Here is a 19,875-nt window from a genome sequence, read left to right as displayed (position 1 = left end):
AAAGGCCAAAGAGTGGCCCAATTCCTGGCAATCCCTGCGCCTTCTCCAAATAGCTGGAATATTCCTCCCACTCATTAGCCAATGAAATTACCCAGCCCACAAAAACTAAGCACCCCATATTTCCGGGCCATGCGCACCTCCTGAGACAGACCGCATTCTGTCTATGGAATGTGTACCCCTGCTTTCACTTTACTATGGCTCTGTACTTGAATTCTTTCCTGCCCGAAGCCAAGGACCCTCACTTGGCGGCCCTTCCCAGGAACTTGCCTGAGACCTGGGACATGACCATCCTCTCGTGCCCCATTTTCCTGCAGATGCTTTACAAAAAATATTAATAAATCTACTTACCTATCACTTTGCCTCTCGCTGAATTCCTTCTGTGCCAAGACATAAAGAACCTGAGCTTCATTAAGTCCTGAGACGAGCTGTGTTAAAAAAAAAAAAACTCTGCTTACAATGATAATTTTCAAACCTACACAAAAGTAATGAGAAGAGCATAGTGAGTCTTCTTGTATCTGTCGCAAAGCTTCAACAACTGACAAAATTTGGTCATACTCATTTAATCTACCCAGACCACATTTTCCCCCCTGGGTATCTTTTAAAACAAATTCCAAACATTGTACCATTTCATTTATAAATTCTTCAACATTATACCCAACTCATATTGAGTCCCTGCAAGCTGACAGCATAATGCTAAAGCGCAATTCATTATAAGAGATTCTTTTTTTAAAAAATAAATTTATTTATTTTTGGCTGCACGCGGGCTTTCTCTAGTTGCGGCGAGCGGGGGCTACTCTTGGTTGTAGTGCTGGGGCTTCTTATTGCGGGGGCTTCTCTTGTTACCGAGCACGGGCTCTAGGCTCGCGGGCTTCAGTAGTTGTGGCTCGCAGGGTCTAGAGCGCAGGCTCAGGAGTTGTGGCACAGGGGCTTAGTTGCTCCGCGGCATGTGGGATCTTCCCAGATCAGGGATCAAACCTGTGTCCCCTGCGCCACCAGGGAAGTTCCTATAAGAGATTCTATAAAGGTTTAAAGCAATGCAATCCAAATTCACAGGGCAGTGAATGTAATTACACAATCTACAGAACTGGAGGAAATACATACTCTTCGAAGAATCCTACATGGACTTTGTTTCACTTAACTGAGTTTCTGATAAGAATTGGGAGGGAGGGAGTGATGTTCAAGGTTATGTATTCTGGCAAAAACTTAAGAGTGCAAATTATTCTTGTTGGTTAAGAGAGATCCATTAAGCAGAAAGTAGACTTAGTATCTTGTAGAGAAATTATATAGCCTAACCAGAATTCATAACACCTAGTCACTGCACAGGCAAGTGACTTGAGCTCTTGGCAGGATTCCCTGAGATGAACTGTCTTTTATCAGAATGGTGTCTCTTAAAAGTGGACAGCCAGAGCGAAAGAAGCCACATCCCATCTACCCCCAAAGTACCTTCTTATGATTTCATTTATATCAAAGTCTAGAAAATGCTTATTAACCTATAGCGACAGTAAGTAGGACAGTGGTTGTTTGGGAATGGGGGTGGGGAGGGGGAGGAGAAAGGGAATTACACAGAACAAGAGAAAACTTTATGGGATTGTGATGATGGTTTCACGGGTGTATACATTTGACAAAACTTATTGAAGTCCACCCTTTAAATCTGTGCAGTTTATTTTTTGTCAATTATACCTTCATAAATATATTTTTTAAAACGAATAGCCAAGGGATTTCCCTGGTGGTCCAGTGGTTAAGACTCCACGCTCCCAATGCTGGGGGCCCAGGTTCTATCCCTGGTCAGGGAACTATATCTCGCATGCCGCAACGAAGATCCCGCACGCCGCAGTGAAGATCCCGCCCGCCACAACAAAGATCCCGCATGCGGCAACTAAGAAATGGCGCAAAAAAAAAAAAAAAAAAAGAATAGGGACTTCCCTGGTGGTCCAGTGGTTAAGAATCTGACTGCCACTGCAGGGGATACGGGTTTGAGCCCTGGTCTGGGAAGATCCCACATGCTGCGAAGCAACTAAGCCCGTGCGCCACAACTACTGAGCCTGCGCTCTAGAGCCTGCGAGCCACAACTACTGGAGCCCGCATGCCTAGAGCCTGTGCTCCGCAACAAGAGAAGCCACCGCAATGAGAAGCCCGTGCACCGCAACGAAGGGTAGCCCCCGCTCGCTGCAACTAGGGAAAGCCCGCGCAGCAACGAAGACCCAGTGCAGCCAAAAATAATAAATAAATAAATAAATATATATATATTAAAAAAAAAAAAAAGAATAGCCAAAGGGCAGAGTAGTGGAAAGTAGATGCCATTTCAGAGATGCTCCAGGTCCGGATCACAAGGGTAACTCACAATAAGAAGAGACAGGAGTCTGAGAGCTGACATCTATGAGCCCACAAATTAAGGAAATTATGCACTCTTTGGGTTCATAAACTGCTCTTTGGTTATAGAGTCCTAAGCAGCCAGTTGGTTGAGTCAAGGGTGGAGATGTGAGCCCTGCTGGCTCAAAAGACTACCCTGGAGATATAGTCCTTGCCTCCAAGGCTCTCCCAGGTGTTCTGCAAGCAGTCTGATAAAGCTGCCAGCTTCTTAAAGCAACAGGACATTTTTTGTGTACCTGGACCTTGTCATGCTCAGGTGAAGCTGAGAACACGGTGTGTTTGTTTCTGGCTTGGTAGCTAAATAGAGAAGCTAAAAAAAAAACCCCAAAATGGGCATGGGAATTATCTGGTACCCAAATCCCACCAAGAATTGCATTGGGTGTCTAGTGGAATTTAGCCATCAGGCGGGAGAAGATGCCAGCCAGTCACTACGATCTAGAATTTTGCTGTCAGCTCGGGACTCCAACCTGGACAACTGAAATTTCAGGAAGGATTGACCAATTTTTGTACGACAAATTGGTCCAAGTGGTGGCTCAATGCACGTCGGTAGAGGGAAGGCTGCTCTTGCTGGTTTCTACCTACTTACCTAACAGGCTGCTTCAGAGGAAGCACACCCCATTGACAAGGCCAGGTGTTTCCATTACTAGAGTCTTGCCCCTTTATGCTTTGCAGTCCCATCTCAAGTCCTTCATTTCTCCCACTGGGAAACATTGGGGTTGCCCAGGGTTGGCATGGGTTGCCCAATCCTACCTGCCCTGAGCTTCTTCCTCATGCCTGAGGGGCTTGAGGCTGTCCTGAGAAATGCAGAAGACTACTGCTGCATCCTCCACCTTTGGAGGATGGTTGAAGTACCAGTCTAGACTTGAGCCAGTCCTCAGGGGCTGACTAGAAGGGGTATCTTACCCTAGACAATGGAAGTTGGAAGGGCTGGAAGGGTGGGCCCCAGATAAGGCCTGGGAGAGAGCTGAGAGCCAAGCCAGGGAGCCCGAGTTCCCATGCAAGTCTAGGATGGTAGAAGGAGCTCAGTCAGGACCAACCAGGAGAGGAGCAATTTGGGAACAAAATGGAAGATGGGAGGATGGTTGCTCTGAACAGTCTGTGGCTTGTGCCACTATATCTACAGGCCATCGGAGCATCATTCATGAGGGGGGAAAGCTGGTTTGGAGCTACAGAGGCAGGGTGAGCCCCACTCACACTCCTGCTGCTGGGCTGTGGCTCCCTTAGAGTCACCAGGGGAAGACTCTGAAGAGTTCTGGGCACTTGGGGTGGGGGGCTGTTTCATAAAACCCGTATCATTGGGTCACAATTTCCCATGCCCCTAGTATTTGGTGATGGCCATGATGCTTGATCCTAAAAAGATCCTGGTGGCTCCTACTAATGGTCGTCTGGTATTTCCGTATCTCTCAGCAGATCATTATTTTCTCTGTCACTGGGAGTTGTTCATGGCATTGTTTCACTTTGCCAGGAAAAGCCTGACCACAACGGTAATTAGACAGTGGGTCCAGTGCTCCCCTAGTGGGGCTGATGCCCCATTAGTCATGGCAGACTTTTTTTCTTCCTTGACATAGATTTTTACTTATTTTTCTTTTTATTGGGGTATAGTTGCTTTACAATATTGTGTTAGTTTATACGTACAGCAAAGTGAATCAGCTATACATATACATATATCCCCTCTTTTTGGATTTCCTTCTCATTTAGGTCACCACAGAGCACTGAATAGAGTTCCCTGTGCTATACAGTAGTGGCAGACTTTAAAGCCGCTGCCTGGATGCTGCTCTGAGGGTCCTCAGCCTTACTGAGCACTACACCCCTGGCCCAAGTTCCTGATCATTCTTGCAAATGTTCTAGGCTTCCTCTTTTTGTTCTCTCTTCCTTGGTGTCACTAATCATGGGAGATGGGTGGACTGCTCCAGTCCACTGCTCCTGACTTGAGGGGGTGAGCCGGAACTGCCGTCTCTTCATGTGACCCCCTGAGGGAGATCTCTAACACTTACACATGGATATTCTCCTTTGCATTCTAACATTTGCTATGAAACTTACTGGCATGGTTCTGGAGCTCTCCACAATTCTAAACCCTGTGTAGGTGCCACCCCAAGCATCCTGCCCCAGAGCCCAGTCTGCGTGGATGCCAGGGATATTGCTGGTGCAGGACCTATAAGCTTTGTATCAGCCTCCTTCTCTTTCTCCTTTCATGACTCTGTTATTCCTCCAGTGTATCAGAGGAAAGTTCCAGCCAGCATATTAAATGGCTAATTCTCTAGACCTGGCACAAGACTACGAGAAATCATCTTTGGTCCAAAGGCTTTGGATTTTTGGTGACTCATTATAACCATTGCATTGGTACAACTATAAACTGAGTAAGAAAAATCATGGGGCATAATGGTGGAGACCACCAGCTACACACCAAACTCCTCTCTTCTTGGGATACACACACTACATTTCCCAGACACCCTTCCAAACAGGTTTGGTCACATGACCAAGGTATCTCCAACGGAGACCAAGTTACCTCCAGTGGAATGTGAGCAGAAGTGTACATACCAAACTCCAGGCCTGGTCTATTAAAAAGCTCCCATGTTCCTCCTCCTTTCTCTTCCCCCTTCTTCTGGCTGATTGGCAGCTTGACACCAAAGGTGACCTTGGAAGCCATAAATTGAAATTGGCAAAGCCACTATCAATCCAAGTTCCTGATAGACCATGAGGAGGAGAGCTGCTCTTGGAATGCAAACCTTCTCAGCAGTGTTATATAAGAAATAAACTTGTATTATGTGAAGGCCTGAAACTTGTGTGTGTGTGTTTTAATTACCACAGCCTAGCCTACTCTAACTAATAGAAGGTGAGATCAGGAAGCAATTTTATTTTCATTTCTCTTTGTCCCTTTAAGCCCATTTTGTGGGACCCATTCTCCTTCTGCTCCTTGATGGACATTTAAAACAGGTTCCATGACCTTCTGGTCATTGTATGTAATCCAAGCTCACCTGGTCTAATTTCCCCAAAAGTTTAGTAATTAAATGGTCTGGTTTCATGTAATGGTAAAACTTCAAACTTTATTTAAACACAAGGCTTCTTCCCTTTCTTTGTGCCATATACAGACCAGCTGCCTTCACTGGGAATTGAAGTGTGCAGTGATCTCTCACTTCCCATTTCTTGCTTTGTGGCAGAAACTGCTGTTGTCTCCCAATATTCATTCACCTCTTCTTCCTTACTAATAAAACTCCCAAATTTTTAGTGGACTTGTAGCCACCCTGAATAAAGACTACATTTCCCAGCATCCCTTGAAGCTATGTGTGACCATGTGACTAACTTTGGCAGAAGGGTCTGAGTGAAGTGAGTGAGGAACTTTTTGATAATGCTCTGGATGGCCGGGATGGTGCTCCAATTCCCGTTTCCCTCTTCCTGCTGGCTGGAATAAGGACCCAGCGGATGTGGTGATGGGTCATTTCAACATTTCAGGTGAGAGCAGCATTCCAGGGAAGGGCAAAACAGCAAGACAGAAGGACCCAGGGTCCCCAACATAGTGGAATTACCATATCCAGCCCAGGAGTCCTTATGCTGGAACTATTCCATGAGAAATACTTTAACTTTTGTCTCTTTTTAACATAGAGTTTTTTCCCCCAGCAGCTGCTCCTGTATACTTACTATACAGGTCATCTTTTAAGCGTGCTTCTGTCTTTCCTCCATCATCTTGCTAACTCAGCTTGGACCTTGGACCCCAACAGGGTTGGAGTGGTGAGAGGGAGAGGCCGAAAGGTGCCAGGGGAGGATTTATTTGGCTAGAACTCCTGTGAGATGGCATAAGTCATCCCTGGGTTGTTAGGAATAGGTGATCCTTCCTTTCATTAGGCACTTTTATGGATACTTTTGGAGACAACTCCTTCCCTTTGCTAAGATTTCTCACTTCCTGATTGTTCCATGTGGTCAAATGCCCTGCTTAGGCTAGTCAACTATATTTCTTTCTCTAGCCTCTACAAGTCCGGCAGGACTCTATTAAGCTCACCAATCCCTCCAGGTGACACTTTTGGACAGGATCTAACATCACCCTGTGTCAGGCCCCACATCTGGTCCACAGGAAATATCATAAATCCAGTGCTGGTATCTGGGAAGGCTGGCAGCCTCTCAGCCCAGCAGCCTCTCTTGTTCCACCATCAGGGCAGCTAGCCAATTTGGTTTTTGATTTTCAGAATGAGCCAGCCACCAGCTCTCCCAGTCCTCCACACTGCAGGGAACACACAGTAAACTCTCTGAAGGATACTATGAAGCCCCTTTCCCTGGGCTTGAAGGGAAAGAAATGCCTGCCTCAGATTTCCTCAAGAGGCTGAATAGCTACCCTGTTCCTACTCCCATCTATGGTCCCACCTTTATGGGGACATTCCCAGGCTTGGCACTGTAAAGGTGCTCTGGCACCTTCCCTCATGATTCTCCTCTTGAGAAAGAGATTCAAACTCTTTAGAAGTCATTTCTCTTGAATAAGAGCTCATTTGTCTTGTCTGTTTGCTTTCCAAATACCAACCTCACCCACTTACCTCATATCTTCCAGGGCATCACAGAGGAATTAACATGCCCAGAAGCTCTAGTGAAACTGCATTCTATTCTCCTTCTGTTTGAATTTCCAGTCTACCTTACCCAAGGCCACCTGCAGTGACTCCACCGGAGCCACTGTCACTGCCACTATCCCCAACAGAACAAGGGGCTCTCACCCCAGCTGTAGTAATTAGTCTGTGGTGCAAGTAGTATCTCAAGGTTAGTTCAAAAATGTAACCTGAGTTTCCCTGGGTCTCACTAGCCTGCAAGGACATGCAGATGGGGTCATCTTAAGGTAATAACCCAAATTTTAGCGTCTCTTCCCAACCCCTGCAAAGCCTCCTTCTCTGCCGAAGTATTTCTGGGGATCTGAGGGAAGTCTCACATGTGCTCATAAATTTAGCCATCCAGGGATATTGTAACTGTCTCCATCTCCTGCTGAGCATCACACGCACTGAACTGGAACCCTCGAGACACCAAATCTGCAGGGTGTGGGGGGTGTCTCTGCCCAGTGGTCAGATGCCTTTCCTCTCTTTTGTGATCCATTTCATTACTGGGGCATCCAAGCTATGCCTGTAGGCCCCAGGGTCTTGCAGAGCTTGTAGGACCACAGCTTCTGGATTGACATTCAGCCTTCTTCCTGACTGGGATGGAGGCAGGACTGGACTAGGGTTGGTGGCAAACAACATCCACTTACTCCTTTAGTCAACAGATATTTCCTGAATTCCTCTTCCATGCTAGTCACACGGTGAACAAGATAAATGTGGTCTCTGCAACCAAGGAGTTTACAGCCTGATGCAAGACCAAAAACCAAACCAAACACACACACACACACACACACACACACACACACACACACATACTCACAGAGCCACAAAAGGCACTTAAAATTTAATGTTCAAGACTTTGTTATTATTGGGTCAAGTTCATTGTACTTGGCTACTGCTTCTGCCTGGGTGAGTTCTGTGCATGAAACCTGTCAACCTTCAGGCAAATAGACGCTGACAGCCGGACAGCCGGCCTTACCTAGGGCAGCACCACCCCTCCTCACCATGCTGCTACAGGGATCCACTGGGGCCCAGGGCTGGAGGTTAACCCTTACTGTGCTGCAAGTGTCTGATTTTTTTTTTTTTTTTTTACACTCAGCGACAACCAAAGGAAAACACTTATGGTACCTCCCCCATCCCACACCATGGTTTCCAAACTTTCCATTCCCTGCAGCAAAACTGGTTAAGAGACTGGACAGGCCACTGTGATAACTTCAAAAATATAAGAGGAGGCCAGGGATCTGTTAATCCTGGGGTAAGAGGGATCAGGCCAGTGCAGACCAGACATGGGGAGGTGAAAAACTTTGAGAGAAGGTAAAGGGAAGGGCTATTTGTGGAGAGAGAGGGGTTGGGTTGAAGAAGGAGGTATTGGAGGAATGGAGGGCAGTCTTGGAAGCCCATCTTCTGCTGGTCTAGGGAACCAGAGAAGAGAGGGAGAAAACCTGGAAATGAACCTGGAAACTAAAATTCCAAAATACACAAAAAGTAACACTGAGGAAGGCAGCCAGCAACACCAACACTCCAGAGACAGATTCATGCCGGATGAAGTGAAAAGAACAGAACAACAAGAAAGACGCTTCAGTAACCTCCAAGAGATGACTGAACATATAATGTTCATTAAAAGAAAACAGCAATTAGGAAATAAAAACTAGCAGAAAGGTGCCATCGCTAAACAACTGAAGAATAATATAATTCAATAAACAGTTTGGGAGAAATGATTATTTGGGAAAATACATACATGTAAAACATCTAATGTAACAAAAATCCAAATATTTTCTATTATCTGAAAAGAGGATGTTCTAAGCTGGCTAAAAGAATAAAATGGTCCAATAAAAGAAAGGAGTAGACTGATAAATTTAACCACAATTTTGTTTTCATTTTTATAGTTAATGGAAAAAAATTAAAAGCAAACAAATAAATTAAGAAAATATTGGCCATTCTGTATGTAAGGACACAGGCTCTGAATCCAGACTCCTTAGGTAGGACCTTGGGCAAGTTCATTGACCTCTCCATGCTTCTGTTTCTTCTATAAAATAATAATTGCACCTGCCTCACAGTGGGTCAGGATTAAGCGAGTTACTAAGTTACTACATGTAAAGCTCTTAGAACAGTAGTTGACACATGGAAAGCAGTCAATAGCTATTTCTATTTTATTTTGTACCATGTAAGAAATTCAGACACAAACAATTCACAACAGAGAAACCATAAATAACAATTTAGTGAAAAGTTCAACTTCACTAATAATGAATGAAAATTAAAACAATTCAAATTTTACCTTTCTAGTTGGTAAAGACTTTAAGATGACAATAGAATATTCCTTCTCTAACCATGGGGGTTATGTTCCAAAAAACCTCCTTGGATGAAAACATTGTGATTAAGGAATTTAGGACTTTATGCAAAGTTAGGGGTAGGAGAGATCAAAACCTTTAGTAAACCTATGTCCTAAAAAGGTTTTATGCCACCTCACCATTAGGATAGCTACTATCAAAACAGAAAATAACAAGTGTTGGCGAAGATATGAAGCAATTAGAACCCTTGGGCACTTTTGGCGGGAATGTAAAATAGTGGAGCCGCTATGGGAAACAGTGTAGTGGTTCCTTAAGAAATTAAAAACAGAATTACTATATGATCCAGCAATTCCACTTTTGGGGATATACCCAAAATAATTGAAAACAGAGCCTCAGAGAGATATTTATACACCCATGTTCATAGCAGCATTATTCACAATAGCCAAAAGATGAAAGCAACCCAAGAGTCCATCAGTGAATGAATGAATAATCAGAACGTGGTCTATATATAAAATGAAATATTATTCAACTGGAAAGGAAATTCTAATGCATGCTACAGCATGGATGAACCTTGAGTATATTATGTTCAGTGAAATAAGCTGCCACAAAAACGTAAGATTCCACTTATAAGAAGTAGTCAAGGGCTTCCCAGGTGGTGCAGTGGTTAAGAATCCACCTGCCAGTGCAGGGGACACATGTTCGAGCCTTGGTCCGAGAAGATCCTACATGCTGCAGAGCAGCTAGGCCCGTGCACCACAACTACTGAGCCTGTGCTCTAGAGCCCGCGAACCACAACTACTGAGCCCGTGCGCCTAGAGCCCGAGCTCCGCAACAAGAAACCTGTGGCACTGCAACGAAGAGTAGCCCCTGCTCGCCACAACTAGAGAAAGCCCACGCGCAGCAACGAAGACCCAACAGAGCCAAAAAGAAAGGAAGAAAGAAAGTCAAGGGACTCCCCTGGCGGTCCAGTGGTTAAGACTCCGTGCTTCCACTGCAGGGGGCGTGGGTTTGATCCCTGGTCAGGGAACTAAGATCTTACACGTTGCGTGGCACAGCCAAAAAAATAAATAAAAGTAAAAAAAATAAAATTAGAAAAGGAAAATAGTCAAAGTTGTAGAGACAGAAAGTAGGATGGTGGTTACCAGGGGCTAGGGGAAGTGGGAATGGGGAGTTGTTGTTTCATGGGTACAGAGCTTGTCATGCAAGATGAAAAGAGTTCTGGAGATGGATGGTGGTGATGGCTGCACAGCAACGTGAATGTACTTAACACTACTGAACTGGACCCTTAAAAATGGTAAAAATGGTAAATTTCATACTATGTGCATTTTACCACAATTTTTTTTAAATTTTAAGATTTGTGTTTTATGTTAAAAAATATTCTTGGGCTTCCCTGGTGGTGCAGTGGTTGAGAATCTGCCTGCCAATGCAGGGGACATGGGTTCGAGCCCTGGTCTGGGAAAATCCCACATGCCGCAGAGCAACTAAGCCCGCGCACCACAGCTACTGAGCCTGCGCGTCTGGAGCCTGTGCTCCGCAACAAGAGAAGGCCGCGACAGCGAGAGGCCCGCGTACCGCGATGAAGAGTGGACCCTGCTCACCGCAACTAGAGAAAGCCCTCGCACAGAAACGAAGACCCAACACAGCCAAAAATAAATAAATAAATTCATTAAAAAAAAAAATCTATATATATCTTTAAAAAATATATTCTTTATTTTTACTAAAATAAACTTATAAAGAGATGATCAATTTTACAAAACTTAGATTGGTAACTGCTGACTGAACGATGATTAACCCTTCTTTACTGGAGAGCAGCCTCCAAAGGCATCTCTCTCCTGCAGTTTCAATGAAATGTTTGCAAATCAGTTCTAGATTATTACCGCTAAAAGGCCTATGAAGAAGGATTTCTTCTTCATTGCACATAGTTCTCCATCCAACACTCAGCGTCTTTCCAATTATCAGTAGGAATATGTAATGTACTGCAATTATGTAATGCAGTTATGAAACAGAGAAAAAGTGTGGTCTAGACAGGATGTGCTATCATCGTCACGGCAGGAAGAGAAACTTGTGCACTGCCCTGGAATAGCTCATGGTCCCAGCCCTGGGATTCTGATTCACTGGAGGGGGTGTGGCCTAGGCACAGATGTGTGGAAAGGGCCTGGCTGGCTCTAATGTGCACCTGTGGAAGGAGTGGGACCAGGGAAGGGAGACTTGGCTTCTACTTGGGCTCCTCCCCCAACTTTCAGCTCAGCCGTAGATGAGGGTTTCCATTTCCTGGGTTTTAATGCCTTCCTTTTGCTATAAAGTGAAAGAGTTGGACTGAAGTGGGGTCTTCATTCCATGGCAAGGCAACACGGTATGTGAGGAAAGAACACAGTCATCTTCCTCACTCTCCCCTTACATCAGTCCTTCCTGCCTTGAAATCTGTGTCCCGTCTGTCCCTACCTGCCCCTTGGTGGCTGTCTTCTTTCAAACGTTCAACACTGCTCACTGAAACAGTTTCAACAGCCTCCCAACTAATTTTCCAGACACCAATCTTGATCCTCCCCAACCCACCCCGACCCTGCCTCTGGTAGCATCCTTCACTGTGGATGAAATTTCTGGCTTCATCACAAGGGTGTGTTTGCTCTGCCTTATACACCATTTTATCAGGTCATCAAGATCTTAGCAATCGCCAGGGAGCAATTTACATTTTTGCAACATGGTTCCCATTATGCTGCTTTCTCCTCCTTTCTTCAGCAAACCCTCCGTGTTTTCCTTTGTATAAGAAATGAGCCAATGGGAGTTCTCTGGTGGTATAGTGGTTAGGATTCAGTACTTTCACTGCTATGGCCCGGGTTCAATCCCTGGTCGGGGAACTGAGATCCCCAAGCAGCGTGGCGAGGCTAAAATAAAAAAGGAAATGAGCCAGGATGTTATGCTGCAGGTTTGCCATTTTGACTTATTCCTCACGATCAGCAGAGTTCTAAAGGAATTCTGCTTTTGCTGGGAGTTGTGTCTCTGTCCACACATCTGGGCATTGGGTGTTCCCTGGGGCCTCAGTCAAAGTGCCTCTCTTGGGATTTCCACCTTGCCCTTGTGGGGCTAAAAAACAAACTTAGAAAGCTCCTTGAAGGCTGGAACTTCGTCTCATTTACCATTTATTCCCAACCCCTACATAGTACCTGGGATATTTATTGAATGAATGACTCCTCCATCTAAGATAAATATTAGAAAAAGTCCTTTAAAATTCCCCAGGGTCAAAAATGTTAGAAGCACAAAACAAGAACTGAATGTTCTTACTTTTCTCAGTTCCTTCTTGTCATAACCGCTGTCATGTCTCCTCCTCCCACCTCCTCAGCTTCAAAAACCCACAGCAGACTCTTGGGCACGCCTTACCTTGGACTCCATACCCCACAAGCGCCAAATCACATCCAGATGCAACCAAAAGGGACAGCCTAATACTCAGGGATCAACTTTACTTGGCCTCAGACTCCCACAGAACACTTAGCAATTCTCATCACAGAATGGGATGCATATTTTAGTCCAATAATGTTAATATTAGCACTAATTCCTCATCGATCTCTTCATCCACTCAGAAATTCAATGGCTCAATAGCGAGGAGTTTGGAGCAAAGGTAAGTACATGTTAGATGTGGGTAAAGACAACCCACTTCCAATTCTTACTCCCAGGGAGCTTTCTATACACAAGCAGGGAAGAAAACTCCAGAACTAAATAGGGTCAGGAGGTCCATCTTAGGAATTTTAAGATTGAGAAAGGGATTTTAAAAAAAAAAAGAGAGAAAGGGATTTGCCTGTATCTTGATGATGTGAAAACCATATCAAAATATCATCTGTCACTTAGAACGGAGATAGCCCCAAGTCCTGGGCGGCAGGTGCCTGGGAGGGGGTAACTAGTGCACACCCAGAGACTTGGTGCTGTTTATATTTGGCCTTGAAAACCTTCAGAACCAACCTTCCTCAGGGTTTTCTGTGAAGGTAAAAAGTCTCCTCAACTCCCAAATGGCACCTAAAGGAGATGTGTCCTTGCCCCACTTGCTCCAGGTGAGGAAAGGATCTCGTGAAGAACACCCCAGTGAACAAACAGCAAGGCCCGGCCCCTTGCCTGCCTCTCACCCTGTCCTGGGCCTTCCTCACTGCACACCGCCCTCCAGCTGTGCAGCCCAGACACACCCAGCTGAGGCTCCTGCTTGGTTTGAAGGTCATCCAGGGTTGAATACCAGCCCAGAATTTCAGCTTCCTGTCCAGGAAAACAAGGTACATAATTTTTTTTTTAATTTTAAACTATTAGAATTTCAGATTTCCATTTTCATTTGCTTACTTTCTAATTGTTCCATTGTTTGGAAGACAGAAATTTTCAGTCCCTGCCTCTGTTAAGTCTTTATTTTTTTTCTTCTTTTTTAAAATGGAGATATAATTTATGTATAGTGAAATGTTCAAATCCTTTTTTTGTTTTTTTTGTTTTTTTTTGCGGTACGCGGGCCTCTCACTGTTGTGGCCTCTCCCGTTGCGGAGCACAGGCTCCAGACGCGCAGGCCCAGCGGCCATGGCTCACGGGCCCAGCCGCTCTGCGGCATGTGGGATCTTCCCGGACCGGGGCACGAACCCGCGTCCCCTGCATCGGCAGGCGGACTCTCAACCACTGCACCACCAGGGAAGCCCTCAAATCCTTTTTTAAAAATTTATTTATTTTTGGCTGCGTTGGGTCTTCATTGCTACGCATGGGCTTTCTCTAGTTGTGGTGAGTAGGGGCTATTCTTCGTTGCGGTGCGCGGGCTTCTCACTGCGGTGGCTTCTCTTATTGCGGAGCATGGGCTCTAGGTGTGCAGGCTTCAGTAGTTGTGGCACGCAGGCTCAGTAGTTGTGGCTTGCAGGCTCTAGAGCTCAGCCTCAGTAGTTGCGGCACACGTGCTCAGTTGCTCTGCAGCATGTGGGATCTTCCCGGAACAGGGCTCGAACCCATGTCCCCTGCATTGGCAGGCGGATTCTTAACCACTGTGCAACCAGGGAAGCCCAAGTCTCTATTTTTAAAAAAATATTTATTTATTTATTTATCCATTTGGTTACGCTGGGTCTTAGTTGCAGGAGGTGGGCTCCTCAGTTGTGGCTCACTGGCTCCTCACTTGCGGTAGGCAGGCGCCTTAGTTGCAGCTCGCCAGCTCCTTATTTGTGGCATGCGAACTCTTAGTTGCTGCATGCATGTGGGAATCTAGTTCCCGGACCAGGGACTGAACCCCGGGCCCCCTGCATTGGGAGTGTGGAGTCTTAACCACTGTGCCACCAGGGAAGCCCCCTCTTTTCTTTTTAAAATTAATTAATTAATTAATTTATCTTTGGCTGTGTTGGGTCTTCGTTGCTGTGCACGGGCTTTCTCTAGTTGCGGCGAGCGGGGGCTACTCTTCGTTGCAGTGCGTGGGGTCCTCATTGTGGTGGCTTCTCTTTGTTGCGGAGGATGGCCTCTAGGCACATGGGCTTCAGTAGTTGTGGCTCATGGGCTCTAGAGCCCAGGCTCAGTAGTTGTGGCGCACGGGCTTAGTTGCTCCGTGGCACGTGGGATCTTCCTGGACCAGGGCTCGAACCCGTGTTCTTAACCACTGCACCACCAGGGAAGTCCCTCATGTGATTCTTTTATCAAGTGAGAGATTCTTTCACAGTTTGAAAAATTTCACTCTGTTTGTATGTAGAATGTTTTGGAACTCATGTTATGACGTCAGTTCAATAAATTAAATGGCTGATTCCATGATGGGGAGGATAGATCTCTGCAGAAAAGTTTCTTCCTCCACCTCCCACCTCCAACCCCTACTCCTCAGACCAGGGTTTTCATGAAGCACAAGCCTCACTCCAGGTGGGAGCCCTGCTGAGGCTGGAGGAAAGCCTCCAGAAGGTGACTAATACACTGCATTTGGCCCCTGGTTGTGGGCAGTGGCAAGTGGACAGGCAAAGTTTGAAGGCTATTTTCCAGAGACATGATGTGAACTTCAAGCCTCAGCTGACGGTCACGTGATTGTGTGGTGGTGGCAGACTATTTATTTCATGAATGGAAGGACTCAGGCAGTGCAGAGGATGACATGGGCCATGTTGTCTGTATCACTATTGCCCTCGGGTCAGGGGGCAGGTCATTATGAAGCCCTTGCCAGTGGGTTCCCTGGAGTCTAGGTGAGAGACACATGAGATGTCCCACACCCATGGATGTGTCATAGATGGGAGTATAGTTTACAGCATGATGCTTAAAATTATCGAAAATATCACTTTTGACACCCTAAATGGGACACAGTGGTCTGTTTCAGGAGCACAGTGGCAGAATCTAGCACTTGTGTGAGCCTCCTTTGATTAAAACATTATCAGCCCCCTCCCACCCCGACCTCTGATCACCCCCCCCACACACACACACAGGGTGGTTCTGGGTCCTAGGCAGGCATTAAGAGTCTGCTGTTTGTACTCAGCTTAGCTCCACCCATGGCTGAAGAGCTGTGAAGTTCACGGTGGAAGATCTCCAAGAGGGCGGTCTTCGCTGCCCCTGTGATTCAGCGGGCATGATAAGTTAACCAGCCATCTACCAGTTCTGGTTTCCTAGTATGTATATGATTTAGAATTAGAAGCACATAAAAAATAGCCTTATTACTGGGACCTCTGCCTCTAATTCCACTTTGCCTTCATATAATTCTTTATAGCATTATGCAAATCTAATCATGCCCAGACTCAATTTTTAAAAACACTTTCCAGAACCTACTGGATAAGACCCAAACCCCTCGGCATGGCAGGCAAGTCCCTTCAAGAAAGCCTGTCCAATCTCATGAAAGCATTTTGTAGAGGACACTTTTGGCATCACAAAACGGCCATCCCTACTTCCTTGCTGGCAAAGCTTTTCAAATTTTATTTATTTATTGTTTCAGTGCTGCCCTCCCATATATTCAGAGAAGACGGTCCCTTCACGGCCGAAAGAGATATATTACTATGATTGCTTTAAATCAGCCACACCATTTCCATTCCTTTTCCCATGATGGATTTAGGAGTGGGGCTCTGGGCCCAGTGAGACATGGGGGGGGTGTTAGTGGGGAGTCGGCGGGGGTACTTCTGGGAAAAGCTTTCTACCTCTGTACATTGCTGTGGAGGATGTGGGATGTGGTGTCTGCAGCTGAGGCAGCCAACCAAAGTCTATGAGACTGAGTCCTGACACACTGAGGATGGGAGAGCAGAAAGTTGGAAAGAAGCTGGTCCCTGATGACATCATAAAGCCACCAAATTAACCAAGAACCTTTCTTTCCCAGGAAACTTCTTCACCCAGAACTTTTTTTTTTCCTTCTGTTTTTTTTTTTCATTTGTTTGTTTAAGCCTTTTCTGGTACTTGCAGCCACAAGCATTCTCACTGATAAACCTGCCCAACATCATCTTTTATAATTCACCTTTCCTTCTACTTAAATCCTGCGGCGGTCTCTCTCACACCTTCACATTCTACACACTCTCACCTCAGTTTTTTGGTTCTGTCATGTAAATTCTTCTTGGAGTTTTCCCCAGGTGCTGCCCTATGACCGCTTCGCTTTGTGACCCCTCCTTCCCTCCCTCAGTCTCAGCAGCCCCGAGGTCCCCAGCTCTAACTTCCTTGCGCTGGATCTTTGGGGGAGGGTGGGGATTTGGACTTTAACAGAGATTCCAACACTACAGGTTTCCTTTGGAGACTCCTGAAGGCCCAGGTCGAGTTTAGCCCTGCACTGAGGGCTAGAACTTGAGTAACGTATGGACCCTTTTGGAAGACATACAATTCTCATGGACTTGACCTAAATTATTTTTATAACAAATGTGTGCAAACACAGCTAACTATGAACTCTTCGTGCTTCAGTACTTAAGCAGTCATAAACCCAAAACAAAGTTGCAATAAGTACAAAGAAAAGTGGAAAGACAATTTAAACTAAAAGTAATTTGATGTGATGAATAGTGTCGTTTTTTCTGAAATGAAGTTGGTGCTGGCAACGTGAACACATAATACCTAACTGGCTCTTTTGAAGTTGACACAATATTCCACTGTGTGCCCAGCATGATTCAGTTCTCCCCCTACTTGTGTCTGTTCAAATAATCAAGAAATCTTTGTCAGTACGTGTCCCCTGGACTTCACTTGGTACGAACGTAAGCCAGACAATTAAAGAAGTGCTAACTTGACCACAAGTAGGTAAGCACACAACACAAATGCAGGCACTCACATGCAGGTCCCTAGATCAGTTACACAGGATCCAGAACATGCTTAAAATACTTTCCAAAAAATTACCAATGAAACAAAAACATGGAATTTAATAACTTTCACAGAGCATTCATGGAACCTCAGTTTGAGAAACACTATCCTAGCACTGACCTTGACTTCTGGTGTGACCTTGGGCGAACTGTTAGCCATCGTTCAATCTCTGTACATTGTGTACAAACAAGAATAATTTGGACCACTACTATTCTTGGGAGATGAAGGAAGTTAGAGGAGTTAAGGACAATGTCCCAAGATCTTCAAGGACTTTAAAGGAAGGGGTGAGGATTTATGACAGATCCCTAGAGTTGGACAAATAACGATAGCTCAGACACTCCAGTCCAGCTTTGACTTTGGAGTCAGAAGGACTTGTGTTTGAACTCCAGATCTGCCAATTGCTGTGTATGTGTCTGTGGGCAAGTTACTTGATTTCTCTGACCCTCAGTTTCTGCCCCTGTAAAAGTGGAAGTATCTCAAAATACTGCTGCCAGAGCTGCAGTGAGGGCCAAATGCGATGACTTGGGCAAGTGCTGAGGGCAGAGCCTGGCACCTAGCAAGCCTCAGTAATCAGCAGCCTTTATCAGGAAGAGGCCAAAGGTTGCTGAGAATGCCACAGGCTTTGGCAAAGAATGATAGAAAAGAGAAAGTGAAGAGTCTAAGATTCTGTCCATAAATAACAGTATTTCTGTTATGTGACTGTCAGCGTATTTCACACTAATGAGCCCCGCAGCTACCCTAAGCTTCCGCTCAGCCTTTCTCTTTTCTCCCTCCCTGGCTGCCTCTCCAGAGCTCTGCCCGCCCCGGTTCCACGTCCAGGCTTGAAGCTCCTTCCCTCCAGGTTTTCACTTTCTCCAGTAATTATCGTAGTGTTGGTCACCTGTGCAGCGAGCGCCCCCCAGTGGTCTTTCTGTTCATTACAGGGACCGTGGGGCCTACAAAAGACTGAAGAAAGGCGCGGTTTCCAAGGGGGCAGGACTCAAGAGGCTCAGGCCTTTGCCTAGTCTAGCCACTCAGGAAGCCGTTCTGGATCTCCCTCCTAGCCCCCGCCCCCTTTCGGAAGAGAGAGGCGGATAGAAGTCCTGGGTGGAAAGCAATAACTTGCCACAAATCTAAGGCAAGTTACAACCTCTCCGGGCCTGATTCCCTTTTTTTTTTTTTTTTTTTTGCGGTACGCGGGCCTCTCACTGTTGTGGCCTCTCCCGTTGCGGAGCACAGGCTCCGGACGCGCAGGCTCAGCGGCCATGGCTCACGGGCCCAGCCGCTCTGCGGCATATGGGATCTTCCCGGACCGGGGCACGAACCCGTGTCCCCTGCATCGGCAGGCGGACTCTCAACCACTGCGCCACCAGGGAAGCCCCTGATTCCCTTTTTAAGAAGAGCCCTGCCCCATCCACCTCAGAGGCCCCAAGGAAACAACCAAATGATAGGTGAAAACACCGGGAGAGAACCGAGCATGTGCTTTTCTGTAGGATCTCACCATTTCATCACGGCTTTGCTGGTTGGAGGGCGGGGGCGGGGGGGAAAACCCCGGGCGGATGTGGACGAGATAAAGGGGGAATGAACTCCTCCCTCCTCAGCCATTGCTCTGCACTGTGTATCCAACGTGCTGCTGCCAGAAACCACTTTTAAAATAACACCCATCTAATCATGCGTTTCCCAGCTCAAAGGCCCAAGGCCCTTCCTCCTCACCTTCAGAATAAATGAAACTACTAATGAGATTACCCCACCTCACTCTGCCTCTCTGGGGTTAACACATACAGGCTCTGTTTTCCAGCCACAGCTGCGTTTTCACATAACCATGTTTACGGCTCCCTGCTATTAGCCAGGAATGGCCTTGCTTCCTTTCTGCAAATCTTTGTCTGACTTAAAACCCAGTTCCAGCTCCAACTCTTCCATGATGCTGTCCTTGATCTTGCCTCGCCCCCACTCAGGAGGACCTGGCCTGCCCCTCCTCTGGGTTCCCACAGCTTCTTCCAGCTCTGACTATAGTATGGGTAAGGCTGTCTTCTCTGATTATATACATATACAAACACATATACACATACACATGTGTATTTATACATATACATATATACATACATATTTATACACACATATACATATACATGCCTTGCTCCCCCTCTAGACTGTAAATGCCCAGAGTGGGTTGTGTTCCTGTATGTATCCTTCATAGCTCTTACTGTCAGAACCCTGCCCTGCACAAACCCTTCATAACTGTGGAATGAATTGGGACATGGAACTCAGGGACCCAAGTGACACATGAGAAAGCCACAGATGGAGATCATGTTAGTGGGGTTTGGATGGTTGTTTCCATCAATGGGGCCTGTATGCCATCTCACATTATCATCCCAACAGACCCCCGGGGGTCTATTAGCGCCATCTTTTGGTACTTTGCTTCCTCTCATGTGAGGCCTCGTTACTGCTCCCTC

At 46.1% G+C, this 19,875-nt stretch overlaps 1 long non-coding RNA gene across 2 annotated transcripts in view; it reads right to left on the bottom strand.

The window, feature by feature from the left end:
* The window catches only part of LOC117198892 (uncharacterized), a 93,750-nt gene that overhangs the window by 51,602 nt on the left and 22,273 nt on the right, over positions 1 to 19,875 (bottom strand). For both annotated transcript variants that reach the window (XR_007479598.1, XR_007479597.1), the window contains exon 5: positions 349 to 425. This is a non-coding gene — a long non-coding RNA (uncharacterized LOC117198892). The remainder of the gene's footprint in view (positions 1 to 348; positions 426 to 19,875) is intronic.

The sequence above is a fragment of the Orcinus orca genome, chromosome 10, assembly GCF_937001465.1.
Source record: "Orcinus orca chromosome 10, mOrcOrc1.1, whole genome shotgun sequence".
Classification (NCBI taxonomy): domain Eukaryota; kingdom Metazoa; phylum Chordata; class Mammalia; order Artiodactyla; family Delphinidae; genus Orcinus; species Orcinus orca.
Note: the sequence above shows the minus strand (reverse complement) of the source record. Positions and strands in the feature narration are given on the sequence as shown.